We start from the raw sequence: 11,639 nt of genomic DNA on the forward strand, positions 1-11,639 counted from the left end.
TGAGAGCTGTATTTGCGAAATTAAGCTTCAGTCTTTTACTGCTCAGGCAATAATAAACCTCTCCGCTGACTCTTTAATTGACTTTATATGTGAGAATTCAAGCTGTGAGGTATAGTGTCCACAGACTGCCATGGCCTGGGTTGTTTTTCTTCCTGCTTGACCTGGATGAATTCCTGCTTTAATTTTCTTCTTCAAAAGCAGGGTCCAGATTCACATGGATTACATATCCATAAAGGCAGCTGCCGCTTAATTCCTCTATATCTCATTCTGCCAAGTTTAACACGTACTTTTTCCTTTGAACTGCACTCTCAACAGTCTGGATCTGAAAACGACAAGGAGATTCAGTCCAGAAGATTGAAATATTTTGTGTGAACTGCTCACAAATCCTTAATTTCTGACACAGGAATCAATGTAAAATGAAAGTTCAATACATTAGATCCCACACAAAACCTTATACCATTCTCATTCTGATCTGTAAATGCAACAGATATTTTTAGTCTTTTGATGAGATGCTAGACATATTCCCTCATAGGGTCCAAAAGTCTGAGGCCATATTGAAAATCAGTGATTCAAAATCTAATTTAAAACTGTAAATGAGAGTTCCAGGATAACAAATTTAAAAGAAAGAAGGTTATAAAAATGAATGAATGCATAACATTGATCATGTGAACTCAAAAGGTCAGATTTTAAAGGTGAAGTAGATCATTTGCACAAATTGCATTGCACAAATATTGATTGTTTCTGAAACACTCAAGTTTGAGCATTTGTAGAGCTTTGTGAATGACAAGTGGCCAAATCTGTGGTGCAGATTCTGTTGGATAAGAACTGGGATAAGAGAAAATATTTTAACAGAAAAAATGTACACATTTCAATTTTAAGATGCAATAGATAATGTATTGAGAACAGATCAAATAAATGTATGTGCCAGTAAAATCGGAAGGATTACATTTTGCATCTGGAAAAGGTTGATGTTGTGACCAAAACACTATTAGTTCATGTCTCTGGCACACACAATGTATTTCTCAATGGATTTGATCTTTCTGGAGGCTCTGTGCTCTTTGAAAACTCCTGAGAAATGAAAAGCATGTCTAGAGCTATTAATCACGAGTGGACATACATCTCCAATGTGGGATGTTGAAAAAAAAAAGTGAGATGATGAAAGATTGTCTCATAACTCATTTAGTTCTTCATAGAATAAGCACACACTGGCATTCTTGGTTGGGTTTGCAGTTACGGTCAATCTGTTCTCCTTAAAACACAATGGTATTTGTCTCCTCTGGGATTGAGGTCTATTGGAATTACAAATTGCAGAAAAAAAGTGCAAATTGCTGATTAACAACGACTGTAGCAGTTATTTGGCTTAGGTGTAAGAATAATGTTTGTAATTTTTAGATATTACATGATTAGAAATGTTATATAAACAATCATCTAACAACACTAATGTAGTATGAAAAGTAGTTTGTTTTAAACATCAAATATCTACTTCTCAATTTCTTTAGTTCTTTGTTGTGCTTTACATACATTTGTAAAGCTGTTTTGTTCCTGTTTGATTGTTTTCCTTTAGTCTTGTGTTATCTTCACTGTGTAAAATAAAGAGAAGTGAAATTAGATCCTCACCGCTGTTCCTTCAGCCTCCAATCCATGACAAACTTCCTCCTGAGGATGTCATTTTACTTCAGGATTAGTATTAGTTCACTTTAAAATGAAAATTACCCCAAGCTTTACTCACCCCCAAGCCATCCTAGGTGTATATGACTTATGACAGTGAACGGTGAATATGACAGTGAACGGGACCAATGAATATGAAGCTCAAGAAAGTGCATCCATCCATAATAAACGTACTCCACACGGTTCCAGGGGGTTAATAAAGGCCTTCTGAAGCAAAGCGTTTGTTTTTCAGAAAAATATCCATATTTAAAGCTGCTGTCCGTAACTGTCCGTATCCAAAATCAATTTTTGAGCAAGTATAACCAGCCAGTGTTCAAAACTATCTCCTTACCTTAGCCCGATTCTCTATGGTAAGCTTGTAATAACGTTTTAAAATTCGGGTGGTACTGGTGGGTTTTAGCGGGAAATTTGAGCATGTCGTCGTTTGTCTTTGCGTCATTGCGTCACGTCTGTTTACATAAAGAACGAGTCCCAGCTATAGGCTATATCGCATGTGAGGCGGATCATTTATAGCCTTTTCTCACAGCAGCTGGAATAATTAAACTTATCATTTTGATGGCGGATTGTATGGTATGACAAATTAATGTTAGAGATTAGAATGTACAGAAATTGAAATCTACAAGTAATGCTAATACACTAAATACACAGTCACGCAATGCTGATGTTGTTCTAAACAATCTGAGAACAAAGTATAACAATAATAATAATTTGACGCGATCCGAGCTAAGCGATCGTTAGATCATCTTTGGCAGCGCGATTTATTGTAAAGTTTTTTTTTCCCCTCAGTTGGTCAGAACAAAAGTGGCAGACATGTTACTTACTTATTCAGATGACATTTTCTGGTGAAAATTCTTATTTTGGTCATACTTCCAAGACTACAATCTGTGATTCCGAAGTACAGTATCCCCACCGATGTGGTGATTGACAGCAAACGTTAGATTCATCCGTGCTGAGCAGCAACTTTTCAGTTGAATATGGAAAGCGGTCTGGTGGAAGCTATATATTTTACTTTATAACTTGTTAAATATGGATATTTTTCTGACACAAACGCCTCACTTCGCTTCAGAAGGCCTTTATTAACCCCTGTAGCCGTGTGGAGTACATTTATGATGGATGGAGACACTTTTTTCAGCTTCAAACTCCTTGGCCCAGTTCACTGCCATTATAAAGCTCGTGTGCGTCAGGATATTTATTAACTCCGATTGTGTTCATCAGGAAGAAGAAAGTCATATACACCTAGGATGGCTTGAGGGTGAGTAAATCTTTGGGTAATTTTCATTTTAAAGTGAACTAATCCTTTAACGTTTTCAGGAAGCTAACCTTCTTTCTCTGACTATTTGTTTAAAAAAAATTAAAAGGAGTTTCAGAACTTTGTAGCCCACTATGGAATTTGCAGAAAGAAAAAGAGTCAGACAGTGTGAGAATCAGTCAGTGAGGAAAAAGAGAAAAAAAAAAGAACTGGAGAAAGAGAGAAGGTTAGGCAATGTGAGAAACACAACAAAACACAACAAGTCTCCAGACCCTCATCTCTGGATTGTTATTGTCTTTCAACGGTGTCTAGAGATTCATGATTCATAACACAAACGCTCACAGATTCCATTTGTTCGTCATATCAAAAAAAAAAAAAAAAAAAGAGTTATTTTATGTTTTTATTGCTGGTAAATAAACTCAAAAGACCATATAAGATGCACCTGGAATTTACAAATATATAAAATTTAGTGCCCTTCATATGCACTTATATTTCCTCAATTAAGTCCCTTTAAATGTAAGTGCAAAGGGAATGTGAATACAAACTAAAGAACCAGCCAATGAATGATTCAGACACTGGGGAGAGATAAAGAGAAATATCTGTTTGCCATTGAACATAAACATGCACTGAATGCCAAAGACAATTAGATTTAGCTTCCTTGTTTGACTGAGTTTTAAAGTATTTTGAAGTAGTATAATAATTTTGTAGTAAACTGAGAAGTTTAGAATCTTCACCAACTTTTGCCTCGCTATTGATGGCCCTACTTGTGATACACACTTTAACCTGAACTGTAGCTACTACCAGTAATCAGACTCTCTCTTTCTTTCTCATGAAGTGTTGAGACCCTCTGCCTGGAATTGTCATTGAATCAGTCTGCTTTAAATATAGCCCATCTGTAAGTCAATGCGGTGGCTGGACCGTCAGAGAGGCCAAACATCAAACAAGGAATCTTCTGGAAATATATTCAGACAGTGATCTCGCTGTCCAGGATATTATTATTAATATTCAGTCTCATATTGTTACGTGTGCTCACATGAATTATGTGCTGAAACATTCTTTTCATTTAAGCAGTGTGACAGAACGTTTTTGAAACTCAGATCATCTTTCGTGGAAGTGTGGCGGTGTATAGAACATGCCTCAGGACAAATTCAAAACAACTTTTTTTATGATTATTTTTGTTACTTTTCCCCAACATGTGATTTATCTATAAAAAAAAATAGGGATATATTAGGCAGCAAGTGAACATTTTGTCCTCAAAGTTGATGTGTTAGAAGCAGGAAAAATGTGTAAGGATTTGAACGAGTTTGACAAGGGCCAAACTGTGATGGCTAGATGATTGGGTCAGAGCATCTCCAAAACTGCAGCTCTTGTGGGGTGTTCCCGGTCTGCAGTGGTCAGTATCTATCAAAAGTGGTCCAAGGAAGAAACAGTGGTGAACCGGCGACAGGGTCATGGGCGGCCAAGGCTCATTGATGCACGTGGGGAGCGAAGGCTGACCCATGTGGTCCGATCCAACAGACGAGCTACTGTAGCTCAAATTGCTCAAGAAGTTAATGCTGGTTCTGATAGAAAGGTGTCAGAATACACAGTACATCGCAGTTTGTTGCGTATGGGGCTGCATAGCTGCAAACCAGTCAGGGTGCCCATGCTGACCCCTGTACACCGCCGAAAGCGCCAAAACACGTGAGCATCAGAACTGGACCACGGAGCAATGGAAGAAGGTGGCCTGGTCTGATGAATCACGTTTTCTTTTACATCACGTGGATGGCCGGATGCGTGTGCTTACCTGGGGAACACATGGGACCAGGATGCACTATGGGAAGAAAGCAAGCCGGCTAAGCAGTGTGATGTTTTGGGCAATGTTCTGCTGGGAAACCTTGGGTCCTGCCATCCATGTGGATGTTACTTTGACACGTACCACCTACCTAAGCATTGTTCCAGACCATGTACACCCTTTCATGGAAACGGTATTCCCTGGTGGCTCTGGCCTCTTTCAGCAGGATAATGCGCCCTGCCACAAAGCAAAAATAATTCAGGAATGGTTTGAGGAGCACAACAATGAGTTTGAGGTGTTGACTTGGCCTCCAAATTCCCCAGATCTCAATCTAATCGAGCATCTGTGGGATGTGCTGAACAAACAAGTCCAATCCATGGAGGCTCCACCTCGCAACTTACAGGATCTGCTGCTAACATCTTGGTGCGGATACCACAGCACACCTTCAGGGGTCTAGTGGAGTCCATGCCTCGATGGGTCAGGGCTGTTTTTTGCAGCAAAAGGGGGACCAACACAATATTAGGAAGGTGGTCATAATGTTATGCCTGATATATATATATATGTATGTATAAAATAAACACCTACACCTAAACAAATTTTATAAATATGATATATGTTTCAAATGATTTGCACTTACTGGTAAAAATTACTCACTTTAAATGTTTTATTTCACACACTGATTTTAACTTCTTGCCTTTGTTTAGTTATAATTTTCTCCTGCATCAATATTTAGCTAATCTGAATATTTTGGCTCCTGAAAGCTCTTTTGAGGTTTTGCAAATTCTTCCCATTTTCAGGGTCAGTTTTTCTGGAGACTTGCCTGAATACATTGATTACTGTCAGTAAATCATATGTCACACTGAATAAACATTATTGTTTATGCGTCATCCTGGATCCATCAGTCCCCCGCATCCGTTGGAGATATTGAGGAACAATCGAAATTCACTGGAATAGCAGACTGCTGTGTCTTATTCAAATGTCAAGATCATTTTGTATTGGTCTAATATTTGTTATAACTTAGTCTTTAACCAAATGTGCAAATCCTTTAAAGTACACTGTAAAAAGTAATACGCTCTATCGACTCAGTAAAATTGTGGCAACAGATTGCAAGCAATACTATTAATTAAATTCAACATATAAGAATTGAGTTAGAATTAATTAAATGAATTCCTTAAGTCAACCATTTAAAATGTGTAAAATTAGCACCATTACAAAAACCACAAACTGACATAAAAAGCAAATAGTCAAACTGCCCAACTAAATGAAACACTGATAACCATAATGGCGACCAAACATTTTCAATAAAATCAACATCTAAACCTCTGTTAATTCTTGTGTTTCTTTTTCCTTCAGTGATTCTGCTTGTTATCATCAGGTGTCTTCAATGCTGTCTGTTCTTCAGATATTTTTGTTTAAATTTTACTTAAATGTCAACCATTTAAAACGAGTAAAATTTAAGGAATTAATTTGATTAATTCCAACTCAATTCTATTTGTTGAATTTAACTAATGATATTGCTTGTAATCTGTTGCCAAAATTTTATGGAGTAGATATAGCGTATTACTTTTTACAGTGTAGAACAGTGTTATTTTAATATCATTGATATACTATTATAGATTTTGTTGATATTTTGTGTTTTCATTTTAATTTTAGTTAAGTAGTTAAGTTTTAGTAATTTTGTTGTGTTTTTTGTCTTTTTTTTAATAGTAGTTTTTATTAAGTGTTTTTAAGTTTCTTATTTTGTTTTAGCCTCAATTAAACTAAATGAAAATACAAAATGTTCCCCTGGCAACTAGCTGAAACTGAAAGTTTATTTTATTTATTATTTTAGTTTATTTCGGTTAATGTTTATTTTATTTTACAAGTAATGAAAATGTTTTTTATGCTTTTAATTTTAGTCAATGATAATAAACCTAGACTAGAGTATCATAAGGTCTGTCAAAAAACAAAACAAAAAAAAAAAGATTACCAACAAACAGGGCTAAAATTAAGCTAGTCACTTTAGCTAGTGTAAGGGTTCATAACACAGCAGTGGAATTCACTACAGCCCATCATTAACACAGTTATGTAACTTCCTCCTCTTCCTTCCTCCCCTAATTTCACCTTTCCTTCCACTCATCCTGTTATCTCATGGGATGTGATGATATCAACTATCATCTTGTATATACAGTGCCTTATTATTTTTGTACTTTGCCCTAGTGAACTGCATAATGAAAAGTGTTAAAAATGAACACTAAACACTAAAAATCTATATTTGATTCTATATATAACAGCCACATAATACATTTATAGAATTGATTCAGTTTATGTTTCTATATAATAATCATTATAAACAAATACACCCCCCTAAAGGCAATCCATCCATCCACCCATCTGCCAAAGATTGCCCCTTAATGTAATGTAATTCACGAGTTCGCCTGCCCATTATTGGTACAAACTTGGTTTGCTGTCCTCGAAGGAGACTCGATCCCAAGGCTCGGCTCGAGCTCCGAGCTAACCCCCCCTATAACAGTACTGTGCAGAGGGAGATAGAGGAGAAATAGAGGAGGAGATGGGGAAGAGGAGGGATGCTGGAAGAATTGTCACTGGGATGATCAGTGACTGCTGCTTATATAGGCTTTTAATGATGATTGACATTACTGAATGTTTAGGCTACGTTTATTACTACATTTATTAAAAGATTAATTTCTGATACTGATGTTGAGATGCAAATCTTGTCAACCTGCAGTGAAAAACCCTCAGATACTCTTGATAAACATGCTCACACTAGGATGAAAATGATGTCTTTAGTTACACAATGAGAGAAGTACAACTGAATGTTCACAATATTCATAACTCGTCAGTGATGAAGACAAGATACACAATACACAAGTCATTTTAAGAAGAGCTATGCCATTCATCAAGAAGTTCAAACATCCTGTAGTTTGAGATCATCTTACCTGAGCTTTGGCAGTATATTGCTTCAGATAGATGCAGTCGCGTCAGCCGTGTCAAATGACAGTCCGCTCCAAATGCAGAATCAATGTGTCACCAGTAGAGGAAACCGAAGATGCAGAGAGCAGCATGGCGAAAAACATGTTGTTCCTAATAAAAGGACGAGCGAAGATATTTTCTCTTGTGAAGATACATCATCAGAGACTGGGTTTGTAAAATGAACTGTCTGTGAAGATCTAAATTATGTAAATCCTGATGCTAAGATTTTCTTATTGCAGTTCGCTTACTAATGTAATTTCTTCACTGTGGGTTTGTGTTGACTGCCAAAGCTAAAATAATTATCATTGCAGTTTATTATTTTATCATGACAAAAAGCCGAATGAAATATAGGACGATTAACATTCAAAGCACATCCATTGAATAAGGTTTTAAAGAATAATTAATTATTAGATTGAGATTATTTTTGTAGAACATTGAGAGGCAGCCTCAGTATCCTCTAGCATAAGTTCATCTGCGCTGAGAAACGGCTCCTGCGAGAGCTCGGATTGCAAAGCCACAAGTCGTGTAAGAAAATGTTCTCAGTTGCCAAACCTTGAAGTGTATAAATCATCTATCAAAGATTACAGGCCTCATTTAAACTGAGAAAAAAGCTTGGATTCTCTACTGTAACTCAATATTGCCAACTCACAGTTTTAACCAGACTCCCTTTTCTCAGGCCTCATGGGTTCTTGTACTTCGCAATGATAATGGACTTCAAAAAGGACAACCCCCCTGAAAATGCTGCCGAAATACATTTATACAATGTTTTAAGTTTTGACTATAAGAAACAGAATATTCTGAAGGTTCCAACTTTTAAATCTATGAGCATTTTATTCAAATCGCAGATTGTAAATCAAGACCCATAACTTTAAAGGGGACCTGTTATGACAATTTTCAAAGTCTTAATTTGTTTTTGGAGTCTATTAGAATAGGTGTTCATGCTTTTTCACGAAAAGCACAATGTGCTCTGATTGGTCGGCTGGACCAGTGTGTTGTGATTGGTCAACCGCTTCAAGCGTGTTTCAAAAATGTCATGCCCCTTGCCATAGCCGTGAGTTACAACACACTACTAACGCAACTCAACCAGGCCTCGCCCCCTGTTTTGCGTATGCCTTGGGCAGGAATTATTTAAATGAGGAATATTGTGACGTTTATGTTCCCAGAAGAAGATTCAAGACTAAAACAGAGGCATTTCAGGGAGTTCAGAAACAGTGCTTACTGAGAATAACTCCTTTTGGAGTGACTTTGTGCTTTGTAACTTTGCAGGCATTTTTCATGCTCAAACAGCAACATTACACACTAAAGAAAGTTGAAAATGTAAAAAAGTATAATAGGACCCCTTTAAGAGGTCAGGTCTATTTTATTTATGACTTTCATAGTACACTGTAAAAAGTGGTAACTGCAATTGTTACAATGAACAGCTGTTTCTACCTGATTTAACCCATAAAAAGGTTTGTTTGTAGAAATTAATGTATTTAGGTTGATTCAGTGATGTTAAATGATATTTTTGGCTGAAACAAAACCAGTTGCTATTTTTCGACTGCTACCTCCTTCCTTGTCAGCCACCATATTTATCAATGAGTACATCCATTTGAGTGTTGTTGTTCAAATTGTCTTTAATCCTCATGAATGCTTTGCTGAGGTCTCCAACACTATTTTAAAGGGTCTTGTGTCTTCAGTCCTCCATTAAGACGTACATTGATCTCTCTACATGAGAACTACAAAAACACTGCATTCTTACTTTGGTAAGCACCTGGGTCATAGGATTTTTAAAAAATAATTTCATTTGAAAAGGTTACTGCTGAACTTTCCAGAAATCAAATTTTCCAACTTCAGCTCCAAAGTGTCATTAAATATGATGTCAGAAAAATAAAACCGCAATTTTAATGGGACAGCATAATGGGACCTAACAGAAAGTGAAGGGACATGGACAAAAACCTACACAGACTATATAAACAGGCAAAGTATGCTATTTTAACTGAAATAAAATTTTGGTAAATTATTACCAAAATGTAATTTATTTTTTTGAAAAATTGTTTTAATTTAAAATTTTAAATGAAAAATACTATATATATATTTTGCATTACAGACTTTGCAAAAGTCTGTCAAGTAATATGACTATCAGTACTGTTAAAGGGGTCATGAACTGCATTATTTTATTATTTTATAACGTTTCCGGTGGTGCACATATAATGTTAGCATGATTTTTTAATCAAAATTTGTCATAATTTAAAAGTAAAAGGCATTTTTCCTACCCTGATTTTAGCCCTCTTAATTGAACGCTCTGTTTTAAGGGGCGTGTCTGCTGTGAGACTTCAGTGTAAACGCCCACCGCTGTGATTGGCTAACATCTTTGCATATGGAAATAGCTAAGTATTACACGTGGAATTCTCTCAAATATTTTTAGCACGTTTTTACTATTACAGTTCTAAAGGTTTACTAATTGTGAAAAGTGTAGATTATAGCATTATATTTAGATTGTGGCACGAAAAGTTGCAGTGATGAGCTTAGCTGATCACAGACATGTTGAGTGCATGAGTACATGATCACTTGATTTCCGCACACTAACCAATGCTTTCATCATAGTGCAAACGAAATGTAAAAAAGAGACTTGTTGATTCTATTGCCAGGAGCGTAACGAGGCGCTGAGCGTCTTTTTCACGCTCAAGCGCTGAGAGCTCGGCGTTTTTTACCGGTCGCCTCGAGTTGAAGAATGTTCAACTTTGAGTAAAACGCTGCGCTCATCACTGTCACTTTTTAGCCAGCCGTCCAATCAGAGTGGAGGAGGGGCGGGACAAATACAACAACGACCAACTGTCACAACATTATTGCTGTACAACAACATCAACAAGCAGAGAACGGAACAAAATGGATGAGAATTTAATATTGCTGGTCTCCGAACATACAAAGCAAGTATTCCACATTGTGTCGACATTTTTAGTCTGAAACAAATTACCTGTAAAATCAGTTATAAGTAACAGTGCCGCGGATTCCGTAGCAACAAAGCGTCTCAACTGAAAAAAAAAAAAAAAAAAAAAAAAACCGCTGCGCAGCTGAAGCGCTCACAGATGGATTTTCAGCAGAGCGTCTAGCGTTTTAGCTGGCTAAAAACGCTTTGGTGGACACACGGCCTAATGGGAGTTTTGGTAAGAGTCTAGAACATTCGCGCTGTTTGATTGACAGCTCCAGCGATTGTAAAGGGAGCATTCTTTGATCGCTTTCTATATATAATTTAATAACAGTTTAAATTGCAGATTATTATCATCCTACTAAGAAAAAAAATGTGAAGTTGACTGCACTGTAACAAAGCATTGTAACTTTGCAAATGCTGTTTATGCTCAAACAGCAACATTACACACTAAGCATAACAAAGTTAAAAAAGTGAAATCATAATCAACCACCCCTTTAATATATTTTATTAGTAGCAAGTCATGGGAATATGCAGCATAAAAATGATCATTTTCTTGTGAATGGTAAATCTGATAATAGCACAAATGTAACGAAAAGGTGATTCTATGATTCATTGCATTCAGAAAATATGTGCTGTCACTCAAGTCATCATAAATTATTTGTATTTTATGTATGTATAAATTGTAATTTAATTATAGAAAATGTTTTTTGAAGAGCTTTAGCATGTGTAAAGGACATAATTCTTTTTTTCCTAAAAGAACAGCCTGTTCTACAAGTGTTCACCTTCCTCTTTGAAAAGATGCTTTATTCATGTAACAGCTTCATAAAGGTGTCGGTCCAGTCTATATGTCCTGTAATGAACATCTCTCAGCACTGCTGGTTTACAGAATTCTCACTGCTGGAAGCAGATGATACTCTTGAAACAAGAGGGTTTCATTTACATTAGCAGTCCTCATGAGTGAAAAACATTGAAATGTCTCAGACACAAGAGATACAGTAAAGATGTATGCTGAATGTAGAGGATTCAGTAGAACAGTGTTTCTTAGGATGAGGAACATGAAAATG

The sequence above is a fragment of the Ctenopharyngodon idella genome, chromosome 6, assembly GCF_019924925.1.
Source record: "Ctenopharyngodon idella isolate HZGC_01 chromosome 6, HZGC01, whole genome shotgun sequence".
NCBI classification, from domain to species: domain Eukaryota; kingdom Metazoa; phylum Chordata; class Actinopteri; order Cypriniformes; family Xenocyprididae; genus Ctenopharyngodon; species Ctenopharyngodon idella.